The 24,071-nt window shown below is 55.7% G+C and overlaps 1 protein-coding gene across 3 annotated transcripts in view; it reads right to left on the bottom strand.

Annotated features, from left to right (window-relative positions):
• The window catches only part of SYT2 (synaptotagmin 2), a 204,312-nt gene extending 181,000 nt beyond the window's left edge, over positions 1 to 23,312 (bottom strand). The window contains exon 1 of one of the 3 annotated variants that reach the window (XM_065594983.1): positions 23,134 to 23,312. The gene's annotated coding sequence lies outside the window, so the exon portion shown is untranslated. The remainder of the gene's footprint in view (positions 1 to 23,133) is intronic. The other 2 variants (XM_008175327.4, XM_008175324.4) reach the window with 2 other exon arrangements.
• Positions 23,313 to 24,071: the final 759 nt, after the last annotated feature.

Here is a 24,071-nt window from a genome sequence, read left to right as displayed (position 1 = left end):
TGGAACATAACAATGAATTTGCTCAGGCCATGCTCACAACCCTGTTCTGTTCACTCCCATTTATCTAATCTCTCTATTTATGTGGCCCTCAGTAGCTAGATAAATGTACTAAGATCTAGGAGGAAAGATATATCCGATAATTCACTTCTATCTATCTTCCTAGATCTTAGTACACTGGCTGTCCTATCTATCTTCTTAGGTGATACTCATCATGATGGTATCTGGGTACTCAGCTCTGTGGCCATTCGAGCCATTGAGTTTCACTGGGATCAGTGTTCACAGAAAGTGTATTTCACAGCGGCATATATGAGTACTCATGCTGGAAGTGCTTAAGAGGCTCATCCAATCGAAGAACAGGACCAGAACCATGTGACTTAGCTGCCCACTCGGCTACCAGATGAATGGCTTATGATGTTCTGTGGTCAGAACAATTGGTTATTGCTTCCTTAATGTATTGCCTTGTGATGCAACTGCTTCCATCATTCCCTGCTCATATCATTTTAATGGGGAAAGTCCAAATCATTAAAGGGACTTCAATGTGCATTTCACTCAGGGAGGTGTCCTGGCATGACTGGGTATGTTTGTTTCTCTATGCAAAATAGCGAAGGAAGAGTTACAATTAAAGGCCACATCAAGTCACCCCGGAAGGGCATTGGAGGAGAGATACCTTCTTGGTTTGGCATACACGATTTCTTAGTCCTTCTATATGCCAACCAACCAACCTTGACATTTGCATGGCCCTCATCACAGCAGAGACAGAGGGGTATGCATGGGGATAAGCAGATAGACCAACCTCTGTATCCTCCTAGATCAGAGGTGGGCAAACTACAGCCCGCGGGCCACATCCGGCCCGCGGGATTCTCCTGCCTGGCCCCTGAGCTCCTGGCCGGGGAGGCTCGCCCCCGGCCCCTCCCCTGCTGTTCCCCCTCCCCCGCAGCCTCAGCTCACTGCGCCGCCGTCATAATGCTCTGGGCGGTGAGGCTCTTGCAGAGCCTGGACTGACCCGGTGCCCTGTGCTGCGCGGTGGCGTGGCTGGCTCCAGCTGGGCGGCGTGGCTGCCTGTCCTGGTGCTCTGCCGTGCTGCCAGCCACCGGTGCTCCAGGCAGTGCGGTAAGGGGGCAGGGAGCAGGGGGTTGGATAGAGAGCAGGGGAGTTTGGGGTGGTGGTCAGGGGGTGGGGGTGTGGATAGGGGTCAGTGCGGTCAGAGGGGAGGGAACAGGGGGGTTGAATGGGGGTGGGGGTCCCAGAGGAGCAGTCAGGAAGGAGAGGGGGGGTTGGATGGGGCAGCATGGGGGCAGTTAGGGGCAGGGGTTCCAGCAGCAGGCAGGGAGAAGGGGTGGTTGGATGGGGTAGGGGTCCCCAGGGAGCAGTCAGGAATGAGAAGAGGGGTTGGATGGGGCGGCAGGGGGCAGTCAGGGGCAGGGGGTCCGTGGGCAGTCAGGGGACAGCGAGGGGTGGATGGGGCATGGGTCCCGGGGGGGCCCTCAGGGATCGGGGGGGTTGGATGGGGCGGGGGGGGGGTCATCAGGGAGCGAGAAGCAGGGGAGGGTCGGATAGGGGATGGGGGATGGACCATGCCTGGCTCTTTGGGAAGGCACAGCCTCCCCTAACCGGCCCTCCATACAATTTCAGAAACCCAGTGTGGCCCTCAGGCCAAAAAGTTTGCCCGCCCGTCCTAGATCTTACTATATGGGTGTACCCGTGATCTATCTAACTCTGACCCATCTTCTGTTCCCTCCCCTCTGTTCATGTATCTAGGGGGTATTTACATGGCCCTCATCACAGCATGTAGCTACTTCTCTCTCTCTAGATTTTTATTCCCATCACCATGATCTGTGAGCCTCCTTTGGTGCTGGGAAGAGTGAAGTTTTTGCACTAGGTTTTAGCTTTCCTGTGCTTAAGCCAACATGTCCCCATCCCCCTTACACTTCCCCAGGCCTAGGTCCTCTTCAGAAACACACTTAAGTACATGGTTCACTTCAAGCACATACCTCGGTCCCATTAAAGTTGATTGTGTGCTGAAGGGCTTTCCTGAACGGGGGCCTTTGTGTCTGGCTGTGCCATCAGTCTTCTATCGGCCTGGCAAACCTGAGCCAGACTCATCTATGGCTGCTGGAGATTGGTACCCAAACCATAAACATTTTTTCCTCACCTTGACTTAGCAAAATCAGGCCACCACCGAGATAAAATCAGGGAATGGGCTACAAGAAACAGTGGAAAAGGGAGTGCATCATGTGATCCAATCAGGGCACCAAGGATGCCGGACTGCCAACGGCTTAGGTCAGATCCCCCTTCTGCCGAACTACGGCACCTCAAATCTTTGCCCCGTTCCCATCTGGCCGTGCTTGTGGTTAACCCCCACTTGCTGTAGTTCAAGTTCACATGCTTCTTTTGCACACGGTAGCAGTGCCTTGGCTGGAGTCACCTCCCCAATTATACGGTAGGTGCCACATCCTGCAACCCGTCCCGCCCGCCAGTCGTACTTACTCATGCCAGTCACATTGCAACGTGCGAGCTTTGGGTGTGGGAGCCGCTGATGTCACCCTCTATGGGCCAGGTCTGCGAGAAAGATAAAGGAACAGCTTTCTGCATCCACCTACAGGAGCTCTCTAGTAACTCGGGTGCCTTGAGAGCTCAAGGACCAGGGTTCTAGCCGTAGCTCCCAAAGCATGCGTGCAATTTATACAGCGACTGAGAGTGTCACTCACTAGCTGGACTCATTACAATTGAAGGGTGGGTTTGTAGGGTCAGGATTCCTAGGCTCTGTGGAAGTGCTGTGAGGCTGAACGTATTCATGTGCTTGGAGATCCCCCAGAGCCAGCTCTAGCTTTTTTGCTGCCCCAAGCAAAAAAAAAAAGGGGGCGGCAGTCGCAGGAAGCGTGTGGAGGGCAGTCAAGGCGGCTCGCAGGGGGGGTGAAGGGCAGCGCCCGCCTGCTCCCTCCGCCCATGGGCAGCCAGGTGCTGCAGCCCACTCGCAGCCAGGTGAGAGGGGCTCCCCCCTCTGGCCTTGGGTTGCCTCTCCCGTCCGGGCAGGTGGAACCCCTGGGTGCTGCAGGAGGTGCTGGCTCAGCTGCTCCTTTAAAGGCGGCTCGGCCGGGCTCAGAGTGGCGCGGGAGGCGGAAGCCGGTGCAGGCGGCAGGGAGTGGCGCATCCCGGGGAGCCCAGCGGCACAGTAAGCGGCAGGGATCGCTAGTTCCTGCCCACCCGGGCCAGGGTCCGTGCCCCTGCAGAGCTGGGCTGGGACTGGCAGAGCATGGGGAGCTGGCCAGAGGCTCCAGAGCTGCAGACCGGGCTGCCAAAGCAAAAAAAAAAAAAAAAAAAGAACCACGGCAGGACGGCCGGAATGTGCCGCCCCAAGATTGGCCGGAATGCCGCCCCTTATAATGTGCCACCCCAGGCACGTGCTTTCTCGTCTGGTGCCTGGAGCCGGCCCTGTAGACAAGCCCCAAGATACTTATATGGCCCCCCATCCCATAGTGTCTGTGTGCCTCACAATTTTTAATTTATCCTTATGAGGCAGGACAGTGCTATTATCCCCATTTTACAGAAAGGGAATGGAGGCACAGAGAGGGTAAGGGACTTGCCCAAGGACACACACATTCTGTGGTGGAGCAGGGAATTGAACCCAGGTTTTGAAGCGTTAGACCTTCTTATTCTCTTATTTATATGAGCTGAATAGTATCATGTGCTTGATTTTCAGCTACAAAGCCCCTAACTTTGCAGTAGAAGTTTTGCACTTGCAATGAACTGCACTTGCAAATGGAAAAATGTAAACATCCAATGACATTTTACCCTTGCAAGTCAGCAAGTTAGGTATCTAACCACTACTGCAATTTGTTGCAAGCTCAGTTATTTATCCGTATAAAACTGAATGTTCAAAATTAGAGGTAAGATTCAAAATGAGCCTCTGAAAATTTTAAGGGGCTGTGTTCCATCCTCAGTCTGGCAGGGAGCACAAGCTAGCGCAGTTCTGCTGGGTTTACTTTATTGTCACTAGCATCATCCGATTTATGGGCAATAGTTGTAGCTTTGAAAGATCTGGGGAAAATCCTGATGAGCAAACAGATTGCTTTGTTGCATAATCGACAATTAGGGGGAAAAGTAGTAAGTGCTAGTACATTAAACCGAGCAGGGACAGGCAGACACTGCTGACAGAGACCCCGATGGTGGGAAATCTGCCATATAGGAAAGTTCTCCTCACTGTCAGAAGGTCCCCATAAAGGGCCAGTCCATCACTCAAAGTGGAGGGAACGGGCCAGGGAGGGGGTAAAGCAGGGCCGGTTCCAGGGTTTTTGCTGCCCCAAGCGGCAAGGGGGGAAAAAAAACCCGCGATCGTGATCGGCGGCAGCTCCACCGCGCCACTTTCTTCTTCGGCAGCAATTTGGCAGCAGGTCCTTCCCTCCGAGAGGGACTGAGGGACCCGCTGCCAAAGAGCCCGACGTGCCGCCCCCTCCCCTTGGCCGCCCCAGGCACCTGCTTGCTGGGCGGGTGCCTGGAGCCGGCCCTGCCCAGAACGAAGGGACCGCAGTTGTGGAAAGCGTCGCAGCGCTTGGGCCCCAGCTGACAGAAATCCCTCTTCTGTATTGGAAGCAATGGATCTAGGTTCCTTTACTCCAGCTGAGGAGCCGGACTGCCCTGTGCAAATGAACACGAGACAGAGCCTGGGTCTGCGGTAAATGATTAAACTATCAAAAATGTGAAGGACTGAAAAGGTCCAAACTCCCTCTTGTAGAACGGTGCCCTCAGGAGCCATCAGAAGCCACTGGAACAGGGATTGCCATTTCCCTCGGAGAGAAACAGCATTTTAATATGTTTCCAAAGCAATCAGACCAGCGACTGTTTTCTCTTCTCCCTCACCCGTCCTTCCCTGCTTCTCTTTGCTTTAGATTTTCATTAAATGTTGTTGCAACGTTCGGCCAGCTGCCAAGAACTCCAGGGAAGGAAGGAGAAATCATTTCTAGATACCTGCTCCTGTGACTACTGAGCCAAAGATCCCTAGTGGGAAATACATTTCTCCCTTTGCTCGGGGCATGCTCACTTTCCTTGGACTTTAATCAGGTTTTTTTAGGATCCTGCCATGGAGCAGAAGCAAGACCTAACACACACAGCATAAACCCCAGCTTCCCAGACTCCCAGGGCACTGTTGGTATTGCTTCCACTGAGCGGGCGTCTGATTGGTTCATGCAGGATGGGCGAGGGCAGGAGTAGGCAATAGGCAGACCGCGGGCCAAATCCAGATGCCAGATGCTTTTTGAACAGACCCGGAGATGTTTTTATTTATTTATTAACATCATTATCGGAGTTTTTATGGGTTTCTCTGGAATCTGGACCTCGCCTATAGCTTGACCAAGAAATTTGGACCTTGATAAAAAATAATTGAGTACCCCTGGTCAAAGGGTTAGAGCAGGGAAGGGGAAAACATGATTTCTGGCCAGGATATGCTACAAGCCTCCTGTCTGATCTCAGATAAATCCATTAGCTGATCTTTATTATGGGAGTGCCTGGATGGCTCAGCCATGATCAGCCATTGTGCTGGGTGCTGTACAAACACAGAGCAAGAGACAGGCCCCGCCCTGAGGCGCTTTCAGTCTGAAGAGGCAAGACAGACAAAGGGCGTGAGGGGAATGAGAGGCAAGGCCTGGTCCAAGGGCAAGCCAGTGGCAGAGCTGGGAACAGAACCCAGGTCTCCTGAGTCTTACTTCTGCATGCCTCAGTTTCCTTGCCCAGGGTGACACCTACCCGCCTCAGGGGGTGGGGGGCTGTGTGGGGTTAAACTGTCACGTTTTGTCAAGTGCTTTGAGATCCTCGTAGGAACGGTGCTACAGAACGGGAAGGGAATGAGCCATTAATAACGACTCTGCATCCCACTGCTCCCCCGAGCCACCTTGTGATGCTCGACCCTTGTTTCCAAAAAGCTCACAGTCACAGTTACGCCGCACGAGCTCAGCAACGGTGGCAAAGGCCCCCATGCCTTCTGCGCAGCCTTGGGAGAAGCTATGAGAGACCCTGGCTTGAGCAAGCTCCACAGGCTTGGAATAAAGGCTTCCAAGAGGCCGGTGCAGACCCAGAAGGAGCAGCGGTTTAATTGATGCTGTACCGAAGCGCGCCCTGAGTTACCTCCGGTCAGTGCTTAGAGCAGAGGGCTGGACGTCAGGACTCCTGGGTCCCATCCCCCTTTTCGACACGGACTATGTGACTTCGAGCAAATCGTTTGTGCTGTGCAGACCTGAGCTGTGCAGAATGGGCCCAGTCACCCCTGCCTACCTCCCCACACCGGAGGGTTGGCGGGGTGAGGTACTGGGTGGGTTCTTTGAAATCCCTGCACAGGAGGGAATGTCGAAGAGCAAAAAGCCATTTGTTATGAGCAGACTGCAGGACCCGGGGACATGCTGGAGAGAGCAGGCCCAGCCCTGCCAGCCATCACTCACACATGCAAGGATTGCTCCTGAGACAATTTGCAGGTTCAGAGTCCCAGGGACACCCTGTTTGCTAACCTCACCCAACCCCACCCATGCCTGTGGGCAGAATGGCTCTCCTGGCCTGGAAACATCCATAGGGCAAGTCTGGAGAGGGGGAGAAAAACGGCCCCATCTCTAGATCTCCATGGGCTCCTTCACTGCACCCCATGCCCAGATCAGTGGGGCACAATCAGGCCCCAGAGGTGATTTCGCTGGGCACATGTGGCTGCTGCTGATTTTCCTGGGGCTGCAAGTCTCTGAGTCATCAAGGGAAAGACTCTCCGGCTGCTGAATGCATGACAAACCAGGGATCAGAGTAACCGCGGGTTCTGCTGCAGCCAGACTTCTCCCAGGCCCCTGGGACACTTGTTGCCTTTATAGGTAACATCAACCCTGGCACTTGGTGACACCTTTCCTGCCCGGCCAGCCTTCCCCTCACCATGGGCTCATCTCATCCGGGTTGGGATCGATCATGCCCTGAACCCAGCTAGACTCGCACGCTGCAGAAGGGTGTCCCTGAGATTTCTGTGGCGGCCAGGCTCCCATTAGCAGGGCAGGGGTAGCACCGTGTGTGCATTAAGTTAAACTGGGCCTTCTCTCCCTTTGCCTCACACACATACACAAACACAATCGCACTCCTCTCAATGCATGCTGTGACTCACACATACATGCTCACACACTTCCTGGTGCACAATCATCCTCTCACTCAAAGACACACATACTCACGTACACACTCAAGCATGTGTATAGGAATATGTCACACACATGCTCACATCATGCACAATCACACACTCATGCATGATCACACTCTCCTTCAGAGACTTTCATAGATTCATAGACTTTAAGGTCAGAAGGGACCATTATGATCATCTGGTCTGACCCCCTGCACACTGCAGGCCATAAAACCGTCCCCGCCCCTTCCCTGGACTCTGCTGCTGAAGTCCCCAATCCTGTTATTAGTGACCTCAATCGGCAGAGACCCTCCTGCTAGAGATCCCTGCCCCATGCTGCGGAGGAAGGCGAAAAACCTCCAGAGGCTCAGCCAATCTGCCCTGGAGGAAAATTCCTTCCCGACCCCAAATATGGCGATCAGTAAGACCCCGAGCATATAGGCAAGAGTCTCCATCCTGACCCCTTTTAGCCATTATGCTATTTACCTACCATTGCTTGGTTTTCCTTGACAACTATGTTTTACCATTAAACCATTCCCTCCATAAACTTATCTAACTTAATCTTAAAGCCAGACAAATCCCTCGCCCCCACCGTTTCCCTCGGAAGGCCGTTCCAATATTTCACCCCTCTAACGGTCAGAAACCTTCGTCTAATTTCAAGCCTGAACTTCCCCACACATTCACACACACACGCTTGCATACACATACAGGCACTGGCATCCATACCCACCCTCATGTACAATCACACACACATTCACACACACAAACCTATTACTCATCCATTCACACACACCCCAATAGTCTCACGTACACTCACACCCATACTCTTGCTCAAGCAAAATACAGCATCACTCTTCATTGCACGGTAGCCCATGCCAACACTGAGTTGTCTGGCTTTGGTAACAGATGCCTTCCTGAGGACAGGCGCAAGAGGGCACGTGGAGGGGCACCTTGTTGACTAGATGGGGCTCTTATCAGCATTCCGATCTTCTTGTTATGTTTTAAAACACAGGAGCTGGTGCTCATGGGAGGACTCCTCAGTCCATGAGTAGAGGCTGCTCACGTGAGTAAGGGTCACAGGACTGGGCCCAAACTGTAGTAGAAAGAATGCAGTTTTAGTCTCAGCTCCTAATCTAGGCACACGCTCCAGAGCGCACACAGGCTACATGCCCCATGGGCACTTTTAGGGTCAGTCTTCTCTGGAGTGTGTCTGTGTGTGGGGAAAAGGTCTGTACTTAACTCAGATTCAAATAGCCACGAAGAGACAGCAACTCTGCTTTTAACTCGCGTTAGCAAGGCGAGTTTGAGCCTAGGGTTGAACCTGTGTTCAGTGGCTGGTATGTGATTCCAGGGATGGAATCTGCAAAGTGTTTGGCGAAGAGAGAAACACTACAGAGAGAGGAGCATTCCTTGGCTCTGGACAGAGTAATAGCAGTTAGGAAATCCCTCTTAGGTCCCCCAGCCCACCCCCCCCAGCACCAGCCTGGTCTCTCCAGCACCTTTAGTGCTTTGTCCCGTTTAGCTGTAAATATCGCAAGGGATGGAGCCAGCGTTCATATGGCATATAGTGCCTCGTGTCAGAGCCTGTAGGGGCTCTACACACATACCGAAAATGACATGCCCAGCCTCAAGATCTCAACAGCTAAATGAGGCCTGCGCTGGGGTGCTGAAAGCTGCAGATTCAAAGCCTGCTATGGTCCAGGTGTGAGATACTTCCCCCCTCCCCCCCCCCGAGGCCAGGTGTGTGCAAAGTATCTTCTCCCCAGTGCTGGCAGACCTGCTCCAGGCAGGAAAGGATGGAGGAAGAAGCCCCCCAGGAAGTGATGCAACTGTGGGGAGTTTGGGTTAAAAGTCTCTGACCAGCAGCAATGACATCTAACCCCTACTGGAGCAGAGATCCCAGGTATAAGCTCCCCTGAGCTAGGCTGTTTCTGCTGTTTGTTACACAGCTCTTTCCGAAGCACCGAGTAACACCAGAGCTTATTTTACTACCACCATCCCCACCTTGCCCCATTTCATCCAACGACCTCTATGCGTTTTAATGAATTAAGCCTCACAACACTTCTGCGAGGGAGGGATCAGGATACCCTAGATGGGGGAAACTGAGGCAGGGAGGGGGAAGTGACTTGCCCAAGGTCACGCAGTGAGTCAAAGGGACTTAAGAGTAGAAGCCAGGAGTCCTGACTCCCCAAGAGCCTACAGCACACTGCCTGCCAGAGTCAGCAATAGAACCCAGTACTCCCCTCCCAGAGACTGAAATAAAACCCAAGATTCCTGACTCCCAATCTCCTGGTCTAGCCCCTAAGCCACACTGCTCCTGTCTTGTGCTGGTTGTGCTGCTCAGAAGGGATGCAGATACCACTATGACCGAGTCCTTCCCCAGTATCTAGGTTCCTAGGTTCTAAGCCCAGAAGGTACATCTGTGATCATCTAGTCTGCCCTCCTACCTAACACAGGCCAGAGGATTTCCCTGAAATAATTCCTGTGCGAACCAGAGCAGATCTTTTTTCAGAAAAACATCCAATCTGGACTTTAAAATGTCCAGTGATTGAGACTCCACCCTTGGTAAATTCTTCCGCTGGTTAATCATTCTCACTATTTCTAGTCCGGATCAGAGCAATCTGTATGAGGTCAAGCTAGGTAGGACCAGCCTGATGCACAGCCAATGATCCTTGCATGAGCGTCATAAGAGGTGGCTGGGCCATTGCATCAGATCTGTCCTGGACTCATGAAGGGCCCCAGGCATTGCCAGCGTGCATGGGACAACAGTGCTTCTAAGAGAGAGATGAGGCCTTGCAACTCATTGCACCCAGAAGCTCCCTGGGCCGCATGCCAGAACTGCCGAGAGAGGAGATCAGTTCTTCACTTGTGTCTCTGTCTGGTTTAGCCTTCTGCCTTAACAATAGACCCATGTGGTAAGAAAACCGTCCACAAGGGTAACCAGATCAGACCAGGTATCCTGAGAGCTGGGAGAGAGGCAGGAGGTGAGAACAAGCCGGGCCTTGTTTATTGTGCATTTCGCTGCAGTGACTGTGCGGGACAGTGGGCTGGGTTAGGGATCAGGTGACAGAGAACGTGCATGGAAGCATGTTAGTGAGAGAGAGAAGGACAGGGGCAAGAGTAGGGTTACCATACGTCCTCTTTTTCCCGGACATGTCCGGCTTTTCGGCACTCAAACCTCCGTCCGGGGGGAATTGCCAAAAAGCCGAACATGTCCGGGAAAATGGTGGCTCTGCTCCTCCCCTGACTCTTCGGCTCTGTTTAAGAGCCGAGCTGCCCGAGCGCTATGGGCTTCAGGCAGCCCCCTTGCCTCCGGACCCCAGCCGCCGGCCGGGCACTTCCCCTCCCGGGCTCCGGCGGCGCAGGGTCCGGAGGCATGGGGGCTGCCCGAAGCCGGTAGCACTCGTTTAAGAGCCGGGCTGCCCGAGCGCTACCGGCTTCGGGCAGCCCCCATGCCTCCGGACCCTGCGCCGCTGGAGCCCGGGGGGGGAGGTGCCCGGCTGGGGGGGCAGGGTCCGGAGGCAAGGGGGCTGCCCGAAGCCCAAGCACTACCGGCTTCACAGTTTGCCGGGCAGCCTCCAGACCCTGCGCCCCCAGCTGGGCGCTTCCCCTCCCGGGCTCCAGCTGCGCTGGGGAAGCACCGGCCGGGGGCGCAGGGTCTGGGGGCTGCCCGGCAAACCGTGAAGACGGTAGCGCTCGGGCAGCCCTTTCCGTGTGGCTGGGAGTGGGAGGGAGGAGGGGGCAGAGTTAGGGCGGGGAAGGGGCGGGGCTGGGGGTGGGGAAATGGGCGGGGCCAGGGCCTGTGGAGGGTCCTCCTTTTTTTTATTTATTAGATATGGGTAACCCTAGGCAAGAGAGCACAGGCCACTTGTGGCCACATTTGTGGATCCGCGGTTGTTGGTGCCCCTCTCTCCCACCCCTTGAAGCTGAGCCCAGCCCCCTGCCCTATTCCGTTCGCAGCTCCACGGAGCTGACTGAGTGCAGGATGCTGCCCCCCCCCCCGACTGATTAACACTCTGTCAGGAAGGGGACGGGCAGTCTCCGGCCCCTCACATGTCTGCATGGAACACAGGCTTGACCTTGAAGTCGGCATCTGAGATTGGCTTGAGAACAGCCCCAGCAGGCTGGGCTGGGAGCCTTTTGCTGCCTGCCATTCGTAGTGACCCTCATTAACATTGCCCCAGAGGTGGGCCTGCATGCCAGCACTGCACCAGTTTCCTTTGCAGACCTCTCTCCTCCTGCGTTTGCATTCACCCAGTGCAGGCGATGGGGATATTCCCTCCTTGCTCCAACCTTCCGCTTTTCGGGAGCTAGTTTTACAGCAGGAAACCAGCCAAGCCGGGGCAGAAGCTGATCCTGAATTTGCACGGGGTTCTGCAGGGAACGGAGGTGCCTTCATTCTGGTGCAGTCTCTTCCTGCTGCAGCAATGAGCGGAGGGGTGCCGGAGAGGAGAGCAGCGGCGAGTAGGCAGAGCTGCCAGCCCCCAGGCAACCTGCAGGCTTTTGCTCACCAGCAAACAGTCCCTGCTGTTTCTTTGCTCCGCATACCCTCTACCTTGTTCCCTGACATGAGGAGCCTGGACAAAAAATGACTCCATGCAATAGCATCGTCCCAAAGCCAACAGGAAATTCAGGGCAAGAGGGAGAAGGGGGTGTAACGGGCGGGGAAGGAAGGAGAAAAGGGTTAATATAAAACACCAGCCCAGCAACGGAACTCAAATGAGAACGACTCCTTCCCTTCCACCTTCATTGGTCTAAGTTAACATTTGTTTCCCCTTTTTCCAGGACACACAAACATTGATGAAAGATGGTGATTTCAGAGAAGCCAGAAATGATACAAACAGATCACAAGGGACGTGCCGATGTCGGATTCCAGCTCACGCAAAAGGCTCCACTCATGTAGAGTGAAGGGTGCTCCCGGGAGCTCCCAGTCACTCAATGCAGCCGCTAGCATCCTCTGCAACCTCACAACAGCATCGTACCCCCAAACGGCATTGTGCCCCCCACACCCTCGCTAACCCTCTCCAGTCCCAGCACTCCCCCATCCCCAGGCCACACATCCAGTCCCCTCCACAGCACTCGGACACGCAGCCTTGACTCGCACCCCATGGAGCGTAAGGGCGAGGCTGTGACTTGGCTTGGACACCTGCATAGGGGACTCTGTGCATCCCTGCCTGAGCTACCTGGGCCCTGGGGTACTCCTCCATCCCAGACCAGGTAAGCAGGAGAACAGGTGGAGCCTTGTCCCCATCTGTTAACACAACTGGCACCAGGGGGTGTCAATTTCCAGCTGCAAAGTGGGATGTGGGGGGGAAGGGGGGAATTCACCCCAGTACCGAGAGCCAGCCCACGGGGAGGTCAGATTGTCAAGAAGAGCGGAGAGCCAGGTTTTATGGGGCTCAGCACCCACAACTGGGGGAGAATTTCACCAGAGCCCACCTCCCATTTAGGCACCGAAAGAGGGGACCGATGTGCAGAAGTGCTCAGTGCCCAACATGCTGAACTCTTGAAAATCTGGCCACTTATTTAGCTGCCTACATGGGAGCTGAGCTCTTTGGAAAACCAGACCCTCGGGGGCTTAACTGGGACTTAAGTGACTTCTCTGCACAGGATGCATTCCCCCCAGTAATCAACAGCATGTATCACCCACACTGAGTGTTGCGTGCTCTTCCCCCCAGTGGTGGCTGGGCCACAGAGCGAGCTGACTGCAGCCTTGGCTAGCAAAACTGGCATTTTGGCTCAGGCGTTAGAGTCTGGTGCTTTTAGAACCAGGAGTCGCAGGTTCCATCCCCACAGCTTACAGCCCAGCCTGTCGCACAGCGTTACTTTAGGAACAATTTGCAAATGGGAAAAAAAAAAAGCATCAAACTTGTAAAGAAATAATCCAGCCAGTTCTACTTACCACCTGATTTCTCTCCCGCCGATGTGTGTGTAGTGCTGCACGCACCCAGCTCTACCAGTTCAACACCCCCCCACACACACACACACACCCCACCACCTCTTTTGGACCCCCCAGAAGTTAGTGCTCCAAGGATTTTCCTCCGCAGCGGGTGCAATCCCTACACACCGTTCAGAGGACGAGATCAAAAGGGAGCTTTTTAAGCACCTCTGCAAGCAGCATGAGGGCTCAATCTATCAAGCGGTTATCTGAGCAGCTCACATTCAGTCTGGCCTGGCCCTTGCTGCTCAGTTCATTGCAGCCAAAGCCAGCCACAAAGCAGCTGCAAATAAATAGAATCATAGAATATCAGGGTTGGAAGAAATCTCAGGAGATCATCTAGTCCAACCCCCTGCTCAAAGCAGGACCAACCCCAACTAAATTATCCCAGCCAAGGCCTTAAAAACCTCTAAGGATGGAGGTTCCACCACCTCCCTAGGTAACCCATTCCAGTGCTTCACCACCCTCCTGGTGAAACAGTGTTTCCTAATATGCTAATATCTCAATGGAGGTTTCCTGCGTGAACAGAAGACAAGGCTGGAGTTGATCCCCAGGCTGTGCAATTTGCACAGGTCCACATGCAGCAGGTCCGGCTAAGGGAGTCATTCTCCCAGCTTCTGCGGGGCCACTGGAGCGAGCAAGGAGAGCAGAATTGGGAACAAAGGCATCTACCCCGCAAAGCCCCAGGCATGACTCCAAGGTGCCGCAGCAGGTGGAGCAGGTATCTACCGGCAGGCGGGTCAAAGGGAGGGCACGGCCGTGCTTGCAGTGACAAGGAGGAGATAGTCAGAAGGCGTAAGCGGACACAAGTGTCCCTTTCTTTCGCCAACACCATCCTCCACCAAACCTAAGCTGCTTGTCAAGGCCCTTCCCAGGCAGTCCCCACTCTGCTGCTGCTATCTCATTTGCTACTGAGCTCTCGATGCTCACCTCTAGTCGGGCCACGCTGCCAGTCTCCCTTGCCCACTCGTTAGGTTTTCCAACAAGCACCTTTATGCTTTCTCCCCAGCTCCCCTTCATGACAGGGGGGAGCTCCCCGTAAACGTCCACAAAGCCACCTCCTTCTCCTTAAAACTCTCCTTTGCTGTGATACCTACACAAAACTCGGCCACGAGTAGGCCGCTGGTGTGCCAAGACCACGGCCCGCCATGCTAACTTCTCGTACTCCCTCATCTGACTGCGGGCATCAGCTGTCTCAGATCTTATGCTCAGAGTGTCAGCTCCTTGGGGCAGAGACCGTCGGTCTGTTCTGCGTCTGTACAGCACAAGGAGGTCCTGATCCGTGGCTGGGGCTCCTGGCCAGGACGGTAATATAAATAATATTTATTACTATTTAAGTCACATCAGCTACACTGACTCAGTGGACAGTGATGGTGGTAGGGACCCGGTTGTGCTTCCCTGGTCCTTGGCCACCTGGCCTAGGCAGAAGTTAGAGGGGCAGTGAGGCTACCCTAATTTCTGCTTCTGGTGCTCCACCATGCCCCTGCCTCACCCCTTCCCTCCCCCTTGCACGGTGGGTTTCCCAGGGAGCAGCAGAACCACCTCTGCCAGCAGAGAGTTCCCTTCCACAAGGAGAATTCTCCACCAGCTTCCAGCCCTCAAAGGGATGAGCACAAGCCCACGATGCGTGTGGCCGCTCCAAGGTCCAAAGGGATTTAAATCCTAAGCCCCGCAGCTTCGATGGTTGTGATGGGAAGATGGCTCCAATTCCAACCGTGCGCTGTCTGAATTAGCCTTGAAGTTTTAATTAATAAATGGGGAATTATGCTGATTGTATCCAATACTTTAGGACGCGTGACGTTATCAAAATCCCATTATACATGAAGGGAAGCATGACGAGGAAAATTAGCCACAGCATCTGAAACATCTCAATCCAAGTGATAACGCCGTTATTAGGGGGTAATAATCAAACAGCGCTTTGGGAAGTGCAGCCTCCTCTGGGACGGGGCGTGGACCTGAGGCCCAGACTATCTGAGCCGAGAGCACATGGGGCCATGGCATCTGCAAAGTGACCCTCATAACCAATGGCAGAGAATTCAACTTCTCTCCCAACTGAGATAGCTCTACTGGTCCCAGCTCGCAACGGCAGATGCATGAGCCAATTGGCCAAGATGTGAGCTCCCATGCACAGCCCTGTCAGTCCCTAGCATTCAAAACTCCTGAATCGAGGCTCCAAAAATCATGGTTATTGCCTTAAAAAAAAAATCACAAGATCTCAAAAGTAACACATGCTGGGTTCTGTTTATTTACCTTCTGGTGCCACAGCCTTTCGGGGCCATGTTTTCCAGCTTTTCTTTACAACCAGGAGGGCTAGGAACTGAACGGTGACCCTCCCAGAACCACCTGACTCCAGGAGCTGGAGCTTGCTGGGAAAACACCCAAAATCGCAATCGTCATGATCCAGTAACAGGAGCCAGGACATAAGGGCCCAATCCCTCCCCTTGGAAGTCAGTGGGCGTGTTTCCAGTCTGTGTGGTTTAGGTCAGGCCCGCTGCCCAACGTTATCGGGGGTAGGGTCCCCAGAATAATGGCAGAGGCATGGGCTCAGCAAGCAGCAGGGCTGTGTCTATTTCTGGCTGGCAGAGGGCTCCTGCTGCTGGCACTGCTGTTCCCTTGGAGAATCCCGAGTGACCTTCCCTTCCCAGTTATCTCCAGAGACGAGGGCTCTTCCCCTCCAGAGGCACTACCCCTCTCGGGGCTGCCTGTGGGAGTGCCACAGGACTCCTACTCGCCCGCCTGCAGGGGAGCGAGCTCGCTGGCACTCAGCACCTCCCAGGATCGGCCTGGAGAGCTCCTTGCAATGGAGAAGAGCCAGACTGGGATACAAAGGGGAGTCTCTAGTGAGGCTGCGGAACCTGGACAGACCCTGTTTCCCACTAGGGCTCTCCTTCTGTCATGGCATGTCCCCAGAGAGGAGTCCTTTGCCCAAACTGACAGAGGCTCAGTGGGGTACGACGCTGATGGGGAGAGGGGAAGAGGGGAGAAGGAGCAGGAGGCAGATTTCCCAGGCCCTTGCACAAGAAGGTGGGTGTGTGCTGCTGAGATAGCATCTGGCCATGCTAACAGACAGCGCTGCCAGGCCCCCATTTCCACAGGCACAACAATCCGGCTGTCATTCCCTTTTAAAACATAAAGACGGGGGCACTTGATGGCCCAAGGGGCTGAGAATGGGAATGGAGCCTCCCAGGCCCTGAAACGGAGCCCCAGGCAGCAGTGACCCAAAGCCGATGGCTGCTGCATGACCCCAGTGCGCAAGGCACCGTTTGGGTCTCAGTCCACTTCCGAGCTCAGGAGATGTGTTGGCCTCCCATTGGCTACCCCAACCAGAGCTAATTAGCCCACCCAGCAAGAGTCTTTTTGTCTTTTTCCTTTGGCTCAATTGTGCGTACAGCCCCTTGCGCAAAGGGGTCCTGATGCTACTGTAATACACCTAACAACAACGACGCTAGGTTGCTGCTGGTGTGTTGGGGGCTGATGTTCACAGAAAGCAAGCCCGTCATGGAGAAACTGGGCATTTGTGACAGTTTCTCTCTAGTTACACCAGGGAAGGTCAGTGTAGTCCAGTGGATCAAATATATGACTGCCAGTCAAAAGATTGGGGTTCTAATCCTGGCTCTCCCACTGACTTACTATGTGACTTCAGGGAAGCCACCTCCCTGCTCTTTGCCTCAGTTTCCCCATCTGTAAAATGGGGAATAAACACTGACTTCTCTTGGCAAAGCACTTTGAAATCAATGAGCAAGAAGGCCTGGAGGAGTGTTTCGGTAGGTTTTGTTCTGGTGGAGTAGCAGTAATATTGTCTGAAAGGCAGTAAGACCTAGGAAGTCTGACCCCACAACTAAATCACTGTTAGGACCTTGGGAGTGTCACGTCTTCGCTCTATGCCTCAGTTTCCCCAATTTGTAAAACCAGGATAATGACATTTTTGCAAAGGGCTTTGAAATCCTCAAGTGACAGGTGCAAGGTACAGCAAACACAGAGTATTAACTACTGCTCCTATCGCACTAGGGCAGCCAGCAATTACAGAGAGTCTCCTTTAAAGGACATGTGCTATAGAGAAATGATGCAGCAGACGGCCGGTGATCCTTCCTGCCAGTCGCTGCTCTTCTGTACAGTTTCTGGTGCCAGGAGGGGAAAAAAAATCTGCAGCATCATCTCAGCACAAAGAATTAACAAATAAAATCCTTCGCTCATTAAATTACAGGCACTGTGCGGTAACCACAGCACTCCAGCACTGCAGAGAGTGGCTCTGAACTGGTTAACCCCAAGCAGCGCAAGCTGGGGGGGTGGCAGAAAGAGTGGAGGGTTCTGAGGAGCTTTCCAAAGCAGTTCCCCCCACTCAAGCTCCCATGCCCCGAGGGATGAACGCAGCTGTCTGACTGATCCAGGATGTGTTGTGCCCACTCATCATGGGTGGCGCCAAGTCGTGCTGTTTGACCACCATGCACCAAGGAATCTGCCCGCAGAAACCTGGCTGCTGCTAGATGAGATGTTTGGGGCGGCAGGCGGGGAGGGGAGGGAGGGAGTGGAGTGCAGGCTGTCCGCCTATGGATAAACTCCTCCTGCTGCCCTCCAGCTCCATAACTCTTCTCTCTCAGTGAGTAGCCGGGTGGGACGATCCTAGCACCAGGGCCAGCTCCAGGCACCAGCAAAACAAGCAGGTGCTTGGGGCGGCACATTTCTTGGGGCAGCACATTTCTTGGGGCAGCATTCTGACGCCAGCCATCATAGGCGCCGACTCCGGGGCAGGGGGAAAAAGTGCCCCTGCCGCCCCAGCTTGCCTCCGCTCCGCCTGCTCCCCTGAGTGCGCCGCCGCCACTCCGCTTCTCCCCCCTCCCTCCCAGGCTTGCTGGGTGCAAAAGAGCTGTTTCACGCAGCAAGGCTGGGAGGGAGGGAGGAGAAGCCGAGCGGCAGGCGCTCGGGGGAGGCGACGGTGGTGGAGCGGAGGTGATCTGGAGCGGGGAGCGGTTCCTCTACCCCCCGTTACTTCCTGCATCCCCCACCCTAGCTCACCTCTGCTCTGCCTGCTCCCCTGAACGTGCTGCTGCCCCGCTTCTCCCCCCTCCCTTGCCTGAGGTCGCGGGGGGAGGTCGCGGGGCAGGAGGTCGCGGGGGGACCCGCAGGAAGCAATGGGGGGGGGGGGGAATGCGGCACACCCGGGGGAGGAGGCGGGGCTGGGGATTTGGGGAAGGGGTTCGGAAGGGGTGGAGTTGGCTGAGGGCAGGGCTGGGGGCAGGGGGGTACGAAAAAAGGGGGGGCAGCCAAATTTTTTTTTGCTTGGGGCGGCAAAAATCCTAGAGCCGGCCCTGCCTAGCACAGACAGAGATGGGCCCAAGCTGCAAGGTTGGGATGCAGAACCTCCCTCCCTCTCATGGAATTTGGGGAGGTGGGACCCTGGATTTTGGTTCCGATCCCCCAGTCCAGATTTATCCTGAGCTCCAAACCACCTACCAGGACCTATGGCAGGCAGCTGCTCTGGGCCAAGCTAACATGGCTAAACACAGGAGTAGCCGGGGTTCCCCACATGGCTGTTGCGGCCAGTCAGAAAACGGCAGCACGTGCAGCAGTGTCACAGGAAAGCAAACCCCCTCCCCTTCCTGCCCCGTCCCTTCACTTCCTCCAAGGCATTTGGGACTGTGAGATGCCAGGCATCCGTGTTGCGTGCCCGCCTGCCCAGGGGTCCTGCATGCGAGAGGAGTGGGAATGCGAGCAGGGAACTAGCCTTGGCTAATACAGCGAGCATGGCACTCTCAGCCAGACCCAACTCAGCTGTCATCACAGCTCTGCCACTGACTCATTGTGTGACCTTGGGCAAGTCACTTACCTGCCCTGGGTTAGACCCTTGCTTGGGTCCTAACCCCTTTCCCTGCTTCTGGAGGAAAAGTGAGCCCTAGCCACATGCTGCCAGAGAACAGGAGCCATAAGAACGGCCATACTGGCTCAGACCAATGGTCCATCTAGCCCAGTAGCCTGTCTTCCAACAATGGCCTGTGCCAGATATTTCAAAGGGAATGAACAGAACAGGGTAGTTATCAAGTGATCCATCCCATCCTCCAGTCCCAGCATCTGGCAATCCGAGGTCCAGGTCTACCAGCTGCCTCTGGCCACGCTGCAAGTGGGGGTGTTTCACAGAGATGTGGCTCAGCACTGACAGGGTTAATGCAACCATTCCACTCTCCTTATGTTATCATGGGCCCCTGGGAGAAGAACCTTTTCTTTCAAGTCTCATAGGAAGGCGGCCTAGTCTAGCAGTTAGAGGGGACTAGCAGTCCGGCCTGATGGGTTCTATTCTGGGCTCTGCTGTGTGGCCTTGGGCACTGCCTGTTTCTCTGCCTCAGTTTCCCCCTTTGTCAAATGCCAGCCATAATAATGACGCTCCCTTCTATAGCACATGGTGATCTCAAAGCACTTTGCCGGTGTTCATTCGTTCAGTTTCACAATCCCTTTGGGTGGTGGGTACAGGACAGAGAGACCTTACTTATTCCATGGCTGAAATGCAGCCTCCTCTTGGGTGGGACGTGGCTACTGCTTAGCAGTGCACAAGAACATAACACTACACTAGGGTAGGAAGCAACGGAGAATGTTGTATCCAATTGAAACTGCAGGGGGGATTCAGTTCAGCAGAATGTATTCACTGGAGGCGGCGTTTGGCCAGGGCACCAGAATTAACTCCCCTGCTCCGATGGAAAGCACCAGCGGCCCATAATTGGGGAGGGCCTAGGCTTGATGTTTCACCAAAAACATCCCCCTTTTTGCAGCACTGCACCCCCTACACCGTGCTGGGGCATGGGGGTCAGCACTGACTCAGAGAGGAGAGCGCCCCCTACTGAGTCCCCTGCCCGCTCCCTGCAGCACAGCACCCTCCAGTGCTACACTGGGGCATTGGGGTCAGCATTGTCTGTAAGGGGAGACCACCCCCTAACACAAGCTCTAGCAAGGTCCCAGCTGGGGTAGTCTGTGGTTGCAGGCTGGACTCCCAGTGACCGGGCTCCCAGAGGGGCATGAAACACCCCCTCTCTGCCCAGAGAGGACGAAGCTGCCAGAAAGCAGGGTACCCATGCCAACAACACCAGCCACGTCACAGCCAGACAGGCCCTTCTTAGAACAAGAGGGGTCAGATCCTAGATGTGCTCGTGCCGTGCCATCACTGCCACCAATTTCTGGTGCTGCTGTAGGGTTATATGTCAGAGCCCACTGGAGCATGCCCCCACCCCCACTGGGACACCCATCCTGGGATCCCCCTTCACACACCCAACTAGGCAACCCTTCCTTCCACTCTCCCCACACCTGCCTGGTACTCTTCCACCTCCACCACCAGGACAACCACACAACCCTTCAGTCCTGGCACCTCCCCTGAGCAGTGGGGCACTCACGCCCCACCCTACACCCCCCTCACTAACAGCGTTGACACCCACTGAACCTAGCAAAAGAAAAGAGGCAAAGTGAACAGCAGCTGGCACAGCCCTCCTGGGGAGAGAGGGCAACTATACCCACTCCAGAACTGGGAGCCTACCAAGCAGGGGAAAGACCTTTCAGCATAAACACCACAGGAGACCAAATCCTGGCCCAGTCCGGTCCCCTCTCCCTTACCCCTCCTGCTTTAACAAGAACACCACATCAGAACGGCCACCCTGGGTCAGACCAAGGGTCCATCTAGCCCAATTTCCTGTCTTCTGACAGTGCCCAATGCCAGGTGCTTCAGAGGGAATGAACAGAACAGGGCAATAGTGGAGTGATCCTTCCCCTGTTATCCACTCCCAGCATCTGGCAGTCAGAGGTTCAGGGACACACAGAGCGTGGGGTTGCATCCCAGCCCATCCTGGCTAATAGCCATTGCTAGACCTATCCTCCATGAACTGTTCTAATTCTCTGTGTGCAGGAGTCCTGGCTGCCAGTTCCCTGCTCTTACCACTAGACTACACGCTCTGCCTACGGCTGGGAATAGCGCCCAGGAGTCCTGGCTAGACCATCCTGCTGTAACAGGTTATAATGCTCATGCGCCAGCTCTGCCCAGTGCCTGCCTTTGGAGAGAACCCCGATTCCCATTTGCTCTGCCTGGCCTGACCAGATCCTCTGGGGGTGCTAGGCTGGGCCGTCAGGCTGCAATCCCAGCCCATCTCTGCAAGCCCATCCCGCCTGCACTAGGAGGAGACCCAGCCTTATCGTGGACAGGCAGCGCTAATGACTCAAGAGTAGGGAGTCGGTATCTCCCGCCTCATCTTGTAAGTGCTCCAGTGCTGTAATAGACCGAGAGCTCGGAGACTGACCTCCTCTCAGCAGCCGGCAAGGAGACAGAGACGCCTCTGCCAGCAATTATTCCTAGGCACTGCCGGCAAGGGGGGAGAATGATGGGGGCGGGAGGGGGGGGGGTTAATGACCAGTGATAAGCAGAGATTGTCAATCTGCTGCATTCCCTGGGACGTGAGAGATGGACCCTGCCCCCAATGACATTGGTGTGAAGCCATCAGAGTCCCTGCACTGACACCGGCGTCTCCCAGATCCCCACCCCCCAGGGCCCACTTTGGCCTGCTGGGCTCTCGCTTTCTTCCTGCTGCAGATCACACAGAGAAATGCCGTCCCTCAGCAATAGAGCTCGCTGTAACAGAGCGACCCTCCGCAAACTGAGGCGCTGGCCTTAGCCTCAGCCCCACACCGGCGGCTGGCATATAGGGCTGGCACAATCTCACCCGCCTTCATCTGCGCCCGCTTCCTCCCATCACCTTTTTCTCATTCCTGCCCTTGTCCCACTCCCCAGCCTCTCTTTTCTGTCCCATTCTGGCCTGCTCTTGGCCCCGCTCCCAGCTGCATGCTCAGAGCAGCTCGTTCTCATCTTCTCCCCTGGCGCTGACACGCTCAGCACGCCCGGTACTGACACACTTCACTTTGGCGCAGTGGGTTCATCCCATAACTGTGCACTCCTGGCAGGGGATGGGGCGTCCTTCCGCAGCAACACAGCAGATGGTGCCATTGGCCTAAGGGTCCCTCTGCTCTCGGCGAGCAGGGCTGGCCACACGCACCAACCGGGGGTACACGGAGGGTTCCAGGGAAGGGGCTGCTTGGATCCAGGGTTTGGATGTGGCCCATTGTAGGGTGACTGGGATCAAAGCTCTGGGGTGTTTGGAGCTGGCCCATCTTACCCATGAAAGGACACCCCTGAATCCACCCCTTCCGCACACCACAAGCAGGCAGCCAGAAAGTTTGTTTGAGTGCCAGTCAAGCAGCGCTCTCCAGGGACCCTGCAGGCGGCAGGTGCCCGCTGTGTAATCGCCCCCGCCACATGCGCTATTGGGATCATGGGCACTGTACAGCATACTAGCATGAGCACAGGTGCTCCAGATCCTCTCTGGGGCTTCAAGCCCAGCCCAGGGCGTTCGCATGGGACAGACAGGCCAGAGACCAGGTGGGAAATGTTCTTGTCTCACTTCCCTCCTTGGCTCACCAGCATCCCCTGGGATCCCTAGCCCCAGGTCTTGCCTGAGGGAAAACCCTGAATTGTAGCCTTGAAACAATAGATACCAGCCCTACAGCATCACCTCTGCATATGTTTTGCTTTACCCTAACCAGTGCTCGGGAGCCTCCCCTGCCAGGACCAACCCGGGGATGGAGCCCCGTCCTGGCTGGAACCTTGACATTACCCCTAGGTCTCGCCTGCTCCACAGAAGCACCCAGAGGCGAGGGTCCCTCCACCAAGCCCACTGTGCACTAGGCTCTCCAGTACCAGGGCTTCATTGGTAATGAAAGAGGGGCTGGGGCTCAAGCAATTTTTATACTTTCATAACTGATGCAGCAAGCCCAGCGGCGCCGGGGCTCTGCCCTGCCAGTGCCCCGCGTAGAGGTGCCCGGGCTCAAACCATGCACCGTGCAGCACCCCCCTGTGCAAACCAGGCTCCCCCCGAGAGTCAGCCCGCGGGCCCAGGAGCCCACTCCCTGCCCAGAGAGCAAACAAACAAACAAACTTCAGCGAGCTCTTTCCCTGCGCCCCCAGCCCACCCAACTGCTCCAGAGGCGCAAAGCCAGGGGCGGGGAGCGGCTCGGAGCGGCGCTGCCACAAAGCCACAAAACTCACCCGCGTGCTGGAGCGGAGCCGGTCCCCACCGCGCGCGCAGGACCAGGACCAGGGCGCACCGAGCCTGGGCTCCAGCAGCACAAGCCCTAAATGCTGCAGTGAGCCGCGCTACCCACCAGCACTCCGGGGCTCCCGTGCGGCGTAGGAGCGCAGCGCTCCCACCTCATTGGCTGAGGTGCTGCTCACTAGGCTAAAGCATCTGCATTAATTGAGAAGGGTCGGAGGGGGGGCGGGGGAAGGAGGAGGGTTGCTCCCCTCCTTCAGCTCCTCCCCGCCACGGTGCGGCGGATCCGCCAGCCCCTCCCCTCCATCCCAACTCCTGCCCAAGTGTCCCCCGCCCCAGCTGGACTTTGCTGAGCTTTGCAGGGGGGGAGGCTGCGCGCAGCGGCCAGGCAGCTGCAGCGCCTGGGGAGGGCGGGCAGAGCAGAGAGCACAGCGGGAGGAGAGGGGGTTTGCGCAGCAGTTCATTGCGCTGGCAGGAGCGGCGAAGAGGGGAAGACAACTTCAGGCAGAGCCAGGGCTCGCTCCAAGGTCAAGCTCTGAGGCTCGCTAGCCTGGCTCCCGGCCCTGCGCAGTCACGGGCTCCGAGCCAGGCGACCCCCACCCCCCCGGCAGAGGCAAAGGCTGGGGAGCCGACACGCTACCCGGATCGAGGCCCCCTTGCAGGGATCTGGCTCCGCTCCGGAGTCGCAACCCCCCTCCCTTTGGAAGGCCCCTCTTTGGGGCTAGCGAGTTGTGGCTTCGGCTTCCCCTTGCCCGGACCCAGGCTGAGCTGCAATGCAGAGCCGGGGGGGGGGGGCGCTGGAGGCCAGGGAGCACTGCCTAGCAGTGGGGCAGGACTCCTGGGTTCTTTCCCTGGCTGTGCCACTGGCCTGCTGGAAGAAGTTGGCCAAGTTGCTCTTCTGTGTATCAGCGTCTCACTCTGTGACATGGGGACA

This window comes from Chrysemys picta, chromosome 4, assembly GCF_011386835.1.
Source record: "Chrysemys picta bellii isolate R12L10 chromosome 4, ASM1138683v2, whole genome shotgun sequence".
Lineage (NCBI taxonomy): Eukaryota > Metazoa > Chordata > Testudines > Emydidae > Chrysemys > Chrysemys picta.
This window is presented reverse-complemented; position numbering and strand designations above follow the sequence as displayed.